Consider the following 13148-nt stretch of genomic DNA (forward strand, 5'->3'; position numbering starts at 1 on the left):
GTTGGTAGTCCTCGTCACTACTAGAGTAACTATTTTTTTAAATGTTTAATCAGGCCACACAGCTACAGTCTATTTGTTAGAGCCAGCCCTTTCCTTTAGTATCCTTGTGCACAGTTTCTTTACATACACCTGGAGCGTAGTGAGGGACCTGCACCTCGAGAGGGGATACTCAGAGTATGCCAGTAGCAAAGGAGATTGATTAGAACTTTAACCCATGGGAGCCTTGCAAGATAAAGAACTGAAAACAGAAAAAAAATCGTGTTTTACAGAAGATAGAGTTTAAAAAGCCCACAGTTAATTCGCAAACAATGGAAAAACTGTAAGCAGGAGGTTACAATCTCAGCAAAACATTTTATACAGCTTATGAAAGTCTCAGAAAACGTAAGCACTGACTAGAAGTACGGGCTGACTGAAGACGTACAGGGGAAGGACTAAACAGAAACAAATTTCTCTCTGGTGGAATGAGATAAGAGACAACACCTGGGAAGCGGAATACATTACTGTAGCTGTAGGTGCTATGAACAGAAGCAATTAGTTTAATATTTTGAGGAATCAGCCACAGTTGCACAAATTTTCTGGTCTTTACCAGGTTTCTGCTAAATAAATCTAGCCTTCTTCAGAAGCATAAAATTACTATAACATGCCAGAGTAAGGCAAAGTCAGCATTAAAATTAAAACCTATATTACCGTGGTGTCGAATAAAACTACTTAGCTGAAGTCCAGCCTATGCGGTCACTATGCGGTCGGTTGGCAGCGGCAACTAACGTTTGCACTGACCGTTGCACGCGGAATTGCACTGAGGACATAGCAACTCGTGCGCGCGCGCGCAAACGGAGAGTCAAGGCTGTATATCGTTGGCTGTCTGTATATCACGTGTTGACAAGTGATAACCGTAATTGTAAGCAAACTAGGCATTATGTAGATGAAGTCCCTCTGAGTATTAACTACATGCAAATTGTATTAAATGGTAGGAAATTTACTCAGTTGGGTATATAAAGTTTAAGGATAACCTTTACGACTTTCAGCAGATATGGTCATCGTGTAAAGTATCCCCACGGAACATGCCTTACTTGTCTCACTTATTTAAAACCTTAATCATTATTAATAATTTAACTAGGGTGTAACTGGGCGTACAACGCCCCTGTCATCACACTTAACTAGTATTGACCGACATAGGTCAAGCGTATTAATTAAAATGTGTCGGAGGGTACAACGTCTCCGTCATCACGCTTATGTGCTATTGACCGACATACGTCAAGTACACTAAAATATAGTCTACGATGTACGTTAGACGGGAAATATTTTCTATAGGTAACATTGTGAGTAACGCGATAAACGTGTAACGTTATCGTTATCATTACAAGGGAAAATTTAGAGCAGCTAAGTTCAAGTTTACTTTTCTGCATAATTGTTAAATTCATGTATGCTAATGAGCGACATAGGCCACGCATATTAATTAGAGTGTGGCGGAGGGTACAACGTCTCCGTCATCACGCTTATGTGCTATTGACCGACATACGTCAAGTGTACTAACATACAGTATAATCTACAATGTACTTTTGACGGGAATATTCTTCCACAGGTAACATTGCAAATAACGCGATACGCGCGTAGCGGTATCGTATCATAGAAAGGGGAAGTATTTAAAGCAGCTAAGCTTTACTTACTGTGCTGCATAATTGTTAAATTCGACTATAATGGCGTCCAAACTCTCGTGAAAGAGTAGTGGGCCAAACTTAAATTTAAAGATAAGCGTGAGGCTTGATGTCTGAACATGGTATGCGGCAACCAGGAGAGAAATATGGTAGTCAATGTAACAGGGATAAATTAAACCAACCGTAACAAAGATTGGAAACCTTCGAAAAAGTTTTTATTTCTCAGCAGCAGCTGATCGTTCAGAAGGTTTTCCTTATCGGATAGCAAGTGTTTAAAAATGTGCATCTCCTCTAGAATATCTAGCCTTGTTCCTTTTACCTCACAGTGCAACAGCTCAGTATTAGTTGGAGGATTGGTTGCATGGGCCATTTGGACGAGGTGCTCGGTGAAAGTCGAACCCCGTATGCCGTCACCACTTCTCGTTGGCACATGCTCCTTATATCTTGCTGACAGCGCTCTCTCTGTTTGTCCGATGTAAAAGCTAGGGCAGTCACCGCACCTGATTTTATGTACCTCAGAGAGAGATAGTTTGTTCTTAGCTACTTTTAAATAATGGATTAAATTTTTCATATGGCTGTGGGGGATACTTTACACGATGACCATATGTGCTTAAGGTCGTAAAGGTTATCCTTAAACTTTATATACCCAACTAAGTAAATTTCCTATCATTTAATACAATTTGCATATAATTAATACACATAGGGTTCAAAAATGGTTCAAATGGCTCTGAGCACTATGGGACTTAACTTCTGAGGTCATCAGTCCCCTAGAACTTAGAACTATTTAAACCTAACTAACCTAAGGACATCACACACATCCATGCCCGAGGCAGGATTCGAACCTGCGACCGTAACGGTCGCGCGGTTCCAGACTATAGCGCCTAGAACCGCTCGGCCACCGCGGCCGGCTACACATAGGAACCTCCTCTACATAATGCCTAGTGTGCTTACAATTACGGTTATGAGTTTCCAACACGTGATATACAGACAGCCAACGATATACAGCCTTGACTCTCCGTTTGTACACGCGCACGAGCTGCTATGCGCTCAGTGCAATTCCGCGTGCAACGGTCAGTGCCAAGGTCAGTTGCCGCTGCCAACCGACCGCGCCGTGGAGAGATGCCGGGGCTGGACTTCAGCTAAGTAGTTTTATTCGACATGGTACCACGGTACTATAGGTATTAATCTTAATGTTGACTGTGGCTTACCCTGGCATGTTATAGTAATTTTATGCTTCTGAAAAAGGCTAGATTAATTTAGCCAAAACCTGGTAAAGACCAGAAAATTTGTGCTACTGAGGCTGATTCCTCAAATATCAGTCTATCGCAGTTGCTGACGGGGCCGCAATATGCTAAAAATTCTTAGCAATTAGTTTGTTAGAATTTCAAGAATGACAGCAAGACAGCGAAGCAGTTTCTTGTTTGCACAAAATTAAGAGACAGAGTAAGGGGATTTTTGTGCTGTTGCTGGGGTCGTACTAATGTGTCCCCGCATGGAAGCCCACATTACATACTGAGATGGAAGTTTACTATCCTTTACTTCTAGAGAGGCGTAAACGTCAGGAATAAAGTTCCGGACGGTATACTATTCAGTCGGTTAGTTATTTTCATGTCACGTGGATTTTTTGTGTGATAAATCGTAATGATGTGGAACTTGTCATTTTACATTCATCGCAAATTAATTTGCGTCTGTGGTTACATATTGAATATTTCTAAGGTTCTTTTTCTTTTTAAGAAACAAGATATACAGATGTGCATTAATAATTGCTACCCACCAACTTTTATACATTAAAATAATAGAAATACTTCTACAGAATAGAAAGAGTTGTGAAGAAGAAACTTTTTCAGTTTGTTTTCAAATTTTGCTTTGCTGTCTGCCTAACAGCTGTGGCCGCCAACAGTAGTACAACAATCCCCAATTCAAACGTGTTTTTACTGCGTACTTTGTTGCCAGACCTACAAAGGAGCTTTATCGCTGAATTTTTCTCATATAGATGATGTATTCTGCCGAAAAAACAGAAGAAAACATAGTTCCTTTAACAACTGTATCTCAGTGTTTAATAAATTTGGGAAAACTTGTCTTTATTTGATGATCCTTGGCGGCTAGTCTTCACCCCATAATCAACAACCATCTTTCACAACTGGATAAAGTTTTATATGCGATGAAATGAAATGAAGAGTAGAAATTGAAGCCGCTCTAAGTGCGAAATCTAACATTTGCTGGAAGAATGAAAAATCAAGGTACCTATGTTTCTGTCAAAAATATTGAGAAGTTATTCTGATCCTACAGAATTATACTGCCTGTCCCATCACCACATAAAAATGATACAAATTAGGAAACAAAGTTTGTTAAGAACTTTGTAAGTGCCATACTAGGAAACTGGCTGGTTCTAAGTGCCAATAAGAAATTTTTTACATGTTGTGTCTTGCAAAGAAGCAAACAGTAACCATCCACAATGAATAATGCTATTTATTGACATAAATAGCGTTATTACCTGTTCAGAATCGACAGGCTTATTTTCAGATAACTGTTCACGTTTGTATTACATTTATTGCTGTGTACATTAGTTGTTGCTCGTTTTTTCCATCAACTAATGTAAGCAGCAGCAGGTGTTATACAAACGTGGACAGCCATATGAAGATGTTGGTTCTAATCCATGAACGGGCACTTTTCGTGTAAATAAATAGAATTATTCACTGTCGCCGATTGCTATTCTCTACATCTACATCTACATGATTTCTCTGCAATTCACACTTTAGTGCCTGGCAGAGAGTCCATCAAACCATTTTCATACTACTTCTCTACCATTCCACTCTCGAATGGCGCGTGGGAAAAAGGAACACCTAAATCTTTCCGTTCGAGCTCTGATTTCTCTTATTTTATTATGACCATCATTTCTCTCTACGTAGGTTTGTGTCAACAAAATATTTTCGCATTCGGAAGAGAAAGTTGGTAATTTAAATTTCGTAAATAGATTTTGGCGCAAAGAAAACCGCCTTTGTTTCAGTGATTGCCGCCCCAACTCGCGTATCATATCAGTGACACTCTCACCCCTGTTGCGCGATAACACGAAACGAGCTGCCCTTCTTTGCACTTTTTCGATGTCCTCCGTCAATCCTACCTGGTCAGGATCCCATACCGAGCAGCAATATTCCAGCAGAGGACGGACAAGTGTAATGTAGGCTGTCTCTTTAGTGGGTTTGTCACATCTTCTAAGTGTTCTGCCAACAAAGCGCAGTCTTTGTTTCGCCTTCCCCACAATATTATCTATGCGGTCGTTCCAATTTAAGTTGCTCGTAACTGTAATTCCTAGGTATTTAGTCGAATTGACAGCCCTTATATTTGTGCGATTTATGGTATACCCAAAATTTATCCGATTTCCTTTAGTACCCATGTGGATAACCTCGCACTTTTCTTTGTTTAGTGCCATGCAATCAGGCGGGCGCTGTGGTAGCTGGTCCTGCGCTGCTATGCATTTGTTTCGCATGGGTGTGATCCCCAATCACTGACTGACTAACCCGACCATCACACATTCATGGTTTCATAATTATGTAGTGGCACCTGAAGACGAAGCTTTAAGCTTCGAAACAGGTCGTGGAATAAATGAAGACAATTATTAGCAGCTGAAGCGGATTTCTATTCTATGTTCCCCAATTGAGAACGTTCACCTGATCAAATATTTTGCACACTGGTTAAGTTTAACTCGTAGGTAGTTATCGCATTGAGGAGAAACCAGCAGCATTTCACCAGTGCAAAGCAAGTGTAACGCTTGAAAGCGTTCGGTGAGTCGCAGAATACACAAAGTGAAATACCTTCAGCCACTTACTTATCAGTAGACGGGTACCGTCAGTGTTCCGGACGACGTATCCTACTGCGCCGTCGGCAAAGTAACTATTAAAGACGCTGTGAATGGCGCTGCAACTTATATGACTCAGCTTTCTGGAGGCTGAGATACCGGGCTTTACCACGAGGTCTTTGGTGACGGAAAATAACTGCGCCTGCACGTAAGGTCACCTTGTCTCACAGTCTCATCTCCGACATCTGCCTATCGGGCAGCCTTTCTGCGCAAATATGCTGCCGGAATATGCTTGTGCAGAGTCGTTTCATGCCGATCCATCACTTTCTTGTGAATTTCTGTGATACTGAACTTCGGTCTGAAGCTGTTCATCATCTAAATTCCATTATACGTATACAGCCAACGTCTTCCTTTCCACTTAGGAAAAAAATACCACTGACTGCAATGACAGTAAAGAACTGTAAATCTATCAGGCGTGTAAAAGAATCTACTGATACTCGAAACTGTTTTCAAGACATAGTGGAATGCGTGAAGTTCTTTCATCGTTTCGAAGAGTGCTCGTTACACAATTCCAGCGAAAATACTCGTATACTCCTGTACCCACAACTCAGGAGACATCTTTAAGTAATCGAGAACGGATAAATCATGTCAAATACACGTGCTGCAAATGGTAGTATTAATATTCAGACGGCGTTTAAATAATTTTGCTTTGGCCTGTAACCGTGAGTCTTATTAACTTATAGCTAGATGACGAATGAGTATCTTGTTGGTACACTGCGTCCTTGCAGCTGTTATCAAGCGATAACTCAGTCTCAAAATTAGTCTGAAGAAAATATGATGTTCGTAAATTTCCTTTTCGTTACTCTTCCATTCGACTGTTGAAGTATTTATTAATGAATCAGTTACCGCAGAATACTACTGTGGTTACAGGAAGCGATTTAAATTTTAAATGTTTTTTCATTATGTATAAGTGGCTTGTACCTACGACTCTGAACCGTCTGTAAATCTTTATTGTACGCTTATGAGTAAGTATTGACTGGAATACTCTCTTTCAAATTCTGAAGGTGGCAGGGGTCAAAACAGGGAGCGAAAGGCTATTTACAATTTGTACAGAAACCAGATGGCAGTTATAAGAGTCAAGGGGCATGAAAGGGAAGCAGTGGTTGGGAAGGGAGTGAAACAGGGTTGTAGCCTATCTCCGATGTTGTTCAATCTGTATATTGAGAAGGCAGTAAAGGAAACAAAAGAAAAATTTGGAATGGGAATTAAAATCCATGGCGAAGAAATAAAAACTTTGAGGTTCGCCGATGACATTGTAATTCTATCAGAGACAGCAAAAGACCTGGAAGACCAGTTGAACGGAATGGATAGTGTGTTGAAAGGAATTTGGGAGAAGAGAAATTTGTGGCACAACTTGACTAGAAGGAGGGATTGGTTGGTAGGACGTGTTCTGAGGCATCCAGGGATCACCAATTTAGTACTGTAGGGCAGCGTGGAGGGTAAAAATCGTAGAGGGAGACCAAGAGATGAATGCACTAACCAGATTTAGAAGGATGTAGTTTGCAGTAGGTACTGGGAGATGAAGCAGCTTGCACAGGATACAGTAGCATGGAGAGCTGCATCAAACCAGTCTCTGGACTGAAAACTGCAACAACATGAGTAAGTATAGGTAAATATAGTGAAGCTGTGTATCACAAACATTTTTGATCCAGACGCCCTCAATTTGTCATAATTTTTCCATGATGCCAAAATATATCTATCTAAAGCAGATGAAGTGAGCAGTTGATGCGATTAGATTTGTTTAAAATGTAATAATAAATGAAGCACGCAATTTACATTAAAAAGCAAGTGATACAACAGATTTATCATTAACATAATAGATGGGAAGTATGTGCGTGTTGTTAACCACTCAGCTTCTCAAATCATACGCTGCCAGCCTCATTTATTGTTGGACTCGACATTTACTCCACACACCACCTGGTAAAAAGCATATGGACAGCCATATGAAATTTAGAACTGATCACTAGATGTCGCAAGAGACGGACCCGCCAGTATAAAGAGAGACGGGGAATATGGTTGTGTTACTGGGGAAGCAGTGGCAGCAGAACTGGTGTAACGGGAGAGCTCGGTGACTTCGAAAGTGGACGAGTCATTCGATGTCACCTGAATGACAGATCCATCAGAAACATCTCAACCCTTCTACAGCTGCCCTGGGCGACTGTTGGTGATGTGACTGTGAAGTGGAGACGCAAAGGAACAACCAGAGCTAGACCAAGACCAGCATTTCTCACGTACTGACGATCAAGGAACCGTCGAGCATTGAGGAACGTGGTTGTAAAAAAATCGCTCGAAATCAGTGCAAAGATCCGCTTGTGATTTTCTAAGGGCTAACAGTAGTCCAGCTAGAACAATGACAGTTCAAAGGGAGTTAAATAGAGTGGGGTACGACGGTAGAGCAACTCTTCATAAGCGACACATTTCTGTAGTGAACGCTTAGCGACGTTCGAGGTGGTGTGACGTCACTGGACAGTGGATGACTGGAGTGATGAACCACGCTGTGCCCTACGGTAATCTGATCAAATGGTTTGGGTTTGTCTAATGCCTGCACAACCTTACTTCTCATCACGTGTAATGCCAAACAATGAAGTATGGAGCAGGTGATCCTACAGTATGGGGTTGTATTTTATCGTTTGGATGTGCTCCCGTTATTGCGATTAAGAGAACCCTGAACGTGGAAGAATATGAACACATTTTATGGCACTTTTTACTACGTAGAATAGCGAGTGACGATGATTGTATAAGCATCACAATGTAAACCTGTCATAAATCAGCATGTGTCAAGCAATGTTTTATGGACAATAACATACGTGAAATGAACTTGCCTACCCAGAGTACCGACCTGAACCAGATGGAACACCTATGCGATGAGTTCGAAAGTGCTTGTCACTCCAGACACCAGCCGTCAACATCACTCACGTCTCTGCTTTCGGCTCTTAAGGAAGAAAGAGCTGCCATTCTTACAAAGGCTTTCAGACACCACATTGAAGATGTTCCTAGCAGAATCCAAGACGTCATAAAGACTAAGAGTGGACAAACACATATTAATGGCCACTAATACGTGTCCGGATACTTCTGATCAAATAGTATATTTCATTGACCGCCATAAATCTAGCTTTACACAGTTATGATGCTACAAATGGAATTAAATGTTTGTTGAAGTGCACTATTTTCGAGTGGATATCCCAAACCTTGACTTAAAATTTCTGTCGCAAGACTACAGAATCAAATTTTCGTCCTCTAAAGAACGAAATTTAGATGAATCTTATGCGTAAATCCATCTGAATTCATCGATATTATCAAGTTGGCAGCTGGAGCGTAACTGCAATCTTCAGAGGCTCGGACCAAGTTCCTAAAGTAAGTTCCCTCCTTATCCCCCCCCCCCTCCACCCCCTGTAACGCACCGACTGGCGGTACCCAATATTGAACTTACAACGACAATACATCGTACTGTACCAACGTCGCTATGCGTTAATATATGGCTTCCCGCCGCGCAAAATACTTGGGCGAACCAATCGACCACTACAGCTTTAATTAGTTACAGTTTTTAATTTCACAGTCTATGTTATGACTGCGGATCACTATCTGATTTTAGAAGATTCCAGTCGTAGTGGAGCGCCTGGCGACTACTCGAAGTCTAGCTTGTACCGTAATCGCACTCTTAAGGAACATATTGAAGACAGACCAACCTTAGTATAATTACTACTGCGGCAACCTCAACCACTGACTCTGCAGGCGGCTCGAATATCGAATAATGAAAGACAGCACCCTTACATTACACATTGTCGTTATCGAACAATGACACGATTACACTACGAATAGAAACATCCTAACATTCGAATGACAGTCATAAACCACAATTACGAGATAAGCCAATTGAGATAACTCTCGTTATCTAAACAACTGGTCAAATCAAAGCAACAAATCTCTTTAAATACAGTACCTATTTATATTATGTCATGATAAATTTCATATGTAACTTGCAATTGTTCTCCCACACAACGAAATTCTCACAACGCAGTACATTATCTCTGGAAAAGACTCGTAACTTTTCAATTACCTACAAAATTCCTATTCCATATATCGTCGTGTTATGACCAATTTTTATTAAGTCGCTTTTACCGATATCTATATGAATTAAAATAGTTTATGCTACCACTAACTCTCTTTCCGCTTAGCCCAGCGTTGCTACGTAAATAACAAGACGTCACGTACTCCACCGATTTACCAATCTTAGTTATAGGTATAATCGTTGACTGTTACGTAATAAATTACGGCAACGTCAATTCTACTTGCATTTACTGATGACACTATTTCCATATATAAAATCGTTTTAACTGTTTAGATTTTTTTTTTCTTTATTGAATTTCAATTCCCCCCGAAGGGGGCGGGCTGGCAGCAGCTTACCACTGTTTAGAATATCTACCTTCTATATATTCATCGTGAATTCACTCAATCAATGAACTTTTGATAAGGTAACCTTACAAATACCAGCATATACTTGTGTCCTGCAAAGCAGTATTAAGATCTCTGAATTTCAACCTTTTCTTTTCTCGTAAAACATATACAGGGTGGTCCATTGATAGTGAACGGGCCAGATATCTCACGAAATAAGCGTCAAACGAAAAATCTACAAAGAACGAAACTTGTCTAGCTTGAAGGGGGAAACCAGATGGCGCTATGGTTGGCCCGCTAGATGGCGCTGCCATAGGTCAAACGGATATCGACTGCGAAAAATAGGGACCCCTATTTTTTATTACATATTCGTGTAGTACGTAAAGAAATATGAATGTTTCAGTTGGACCACTTTTTTCCCTTTGTGGTACATGGCGCTGTAATAGTCACAAACGTCTAAGTACGTGGTATCACGTAACATTCTGCCAGTGCGGACGGTATTTGCTTCGTGATACTTTACCCGTGTTCAAATGGACATTTTACCAATTGCGGAAAAGATCGACATCGTGTCGATAACTGGCTATTGTGATCAAAATGCCCAACGGGCGTGTGCTATGTATGCTGCTCGGTATCCTGGACGACATCATCCAAGTGTCCGGACCGTTCGCTGGATAGTTACGCTATTGAAGGAAAGAGGAAGTGTTTAGCCACATGTGAAACGTCAATCACGACCTGCAACAAATGATGATGCCCAAGTAGGTGTTTTAGCTGCTGTCGCGGCTAATCCGCACATCAGTAGCAGACAAATTGCGCGAGAATCGGGAATCTAAAAAACGTCGGCGTTGAGAATGCTACATCAACATCGACTGCACCCGTACCATTTTTCTATGCACCAGGAATTGCATGGTGACGATTTTGAACGTCGTGTACAGTTCAGCCACTGGGCACAAGAGAAATTACGGGACGATGACAGATTTTTTGCACGCGTTCCATTTAGCGACGAAGCGTCATTCACCAACAGCGGTAACGTAAACCGGTATAATATGCACTATTGGGCAACGGAAAATCCACGATGGCTGCGACAAGTGGAACATCAGCGACCTTGGCGGGTTAATGTATGGTGCGGCATTATGTGAGGAGAGATAATTGGCCCCCATTTTATCGATGGCAATCTAAATGGTGCAATGTATGCTGATTTCCTACGTAATGGTTCAAACGGTTCTGAGCACTATGGGACTTAACTTCTGAGGTCATCAGTCCCCTAGAACTTAGAACTACTTAAACCTAAGTAACCTAAGGACATCACACACATCCATGCCCGAGGCAGTATTCGAACCTGCGACCGTAGCGGTCGCGCGGTTCCAGACTGAAGCGCCTAGAACCGCTCGGCCAGTCCGGCCGGCCCTACGTAATGTTCTACCGATGTTACTACAAGATGTTTCACTGCATGACAGAATGGCGATGTACTTCCAACACGATGGATGCCCGGCACATAGCTCGCGTGCGGTTGAAGCGGTATTGAACAGCATATTTCATGACAGGTGGATTGGTCGTCGAAGCACCATACCATGGCCCGCACGTTCACCGGATCTGACGTCCCAGGATTTCTTTCTGTGGTGAAAGTTGAAGGATATTTGCTATCGTGATCCATCAACAACCCCTGACAACATGCTTCAGCGCATTCTCAGTGCATGTGCGAACATTACGGAAGGCGAACTACTCGCTGTTGACAGGAATGTCGTTACACGTATTGCCAAATGCATTGAGGTTGACGGACATCATTTTGAGCATTTATTGCATTAATGTGGTATTTACAGGTAATCACGTTGCAACAGCATGCGTTTTCAGAAATGACAAGTTCACAAAGATACATGCATCACATTGGAACAACCGAAATAAAATGTTCAAACGTACCTACGTTCTGTATTTTAATTTAAAAAACCTACCTGTTACCAAATGTTCATCTAAAATTTTGTGCAATACGTTTGTGACTATTAAAGCACCATCTATCACAAAGCGAAAAAAGTGGTCCAACTAAAACATTCATATTTCTTTACGTACTACACGAACATGTAATAAAAAAAATGGGGGTTCCTACCTAAAAAAACGAAGTTGACATCGGTTTGACCTATGGCAGTGCCATGTAGCGGGCCAACCATAGCGCCATCTGGTTTCCCACTTTAAGCCAGGCAAGTTTCGTTCTTTGTAGAAGGCCTTCCCTTCTCGACCCACACACCAACCATTACCAAACCACTTCAACAAAACGTATAACAACCCAATTACCTCTGGGCGAGCCGCGACCACTAATCCCACAACACGGACAGGATAACGGTTCCACAGATTCCCAAAAACTCTGCACCTACAATCTACTTCTCTCTCTAACCAGGCTCATGGTGGATTTACCACAGCAAACTTTACGACAGAAACTGTCCACAAGACGACAGTCAATTGATAGCTCGTGCACTTAAATTCGCTAGAACTAGTGTATCACCAGCGACTATACAGAAAATCCCACAGAATCTCTGTGTATTCCGTTGCTCAGCGCTGGGAGGAAACAACCGTCGCAGCCACGTATATGAGCAGGGGCCTAACAGACTAAATAGCCACGCGTACTCCTTTTCCTTCTTCATTTTCTGCAGTTTTATATTTTCTCTTTACATCAGTTAAATTCAGTCTCTCCTCTGATAGCCAAAGATTTCTACTAGACCTTGACTTTTTACATATTTGATCCTCTGCTGGCTTCACTGTTTCACCCGTGAATGCTACCCATTTTCTAGTCCATTCCTTTCCCTTGTTTCTGTCTATTGTTGTCTAATGCTCCCTACGAAACTGTCAACAAGCTGTGGTTCTTTCAACGTATCCACATCCCACCCCTCTAATTTCCTACGTTTATACAATTTGTTCAGTTTTAATCTACATTTGATAACCACCAAATGGTGGTCAGAGGCCACATCTGCTCCTGGGAATGTCTCAGAGTTTAAAATATGGTTCCGAAATCTCTCTTACAATTATAGACATTTCAAAAAACGTTTTGCATCACCCCAGTTCTCAGAACTCCTGAAGATAGACGTTGCTGTGAGTATTGTATCACTGACACCGTTCCTTTGACTGTTCAGAGATGTCACTAAACGCGCCAAAAGATGTAAACAACCATGCATGAGCAGTGCCTATTAGACGGAGTGGGTCCGACAGCTGATCAGTTCCAGTCATTCCACCAGGAAGGAGGTACACGGCTCGTGTTGCCT

General features: G+C 41.6%; 1 protein-coding gene across 3 annotated transcripts in view; it reads right to left on the reverse strand.

The window, feature by feature from the left end:
- LOC126262538 (cytochrome P450 6k1-like) overlaps nucleotides 1-5547 on the reverse strand; it is a 102688-nt gene extending 97141 nt beyond the window's left edge. The window contains exon 1 of one of the 3 annotated variants that reach the window (XM_049959219.1): nucleotides 688-761. The gene's annotated coding sequence lies outside the window, so the exon portion shown is untranslated. Of the gene's footprint in view, nucleotides 1-687; nucleotides 762-5481 lie in introns of those variants that run through there. The other 2 variants (XM_049959218.1, XM_049959217.1) reach the window with 2 other exon arrangements.
- Nucleotides 5548-13148: the final 7601 nt, after the last annotated feature.

Source organism: Schistocerca nitens, chromosome 6 (genome assembly GCF_023898315.1).
Source record: "Schistocerca nitens isolate TAMUIC-IGC-003100 chromosome 6, iqSchNite1.1, whole genome shotgun sequence".
Classification (NCBI taxonomy): Eukaryota; Metazoa; Arthropoda; class Insecta; order Orthoptera; family Acrididae; genus Schistocerca; species Schistocerca nitens.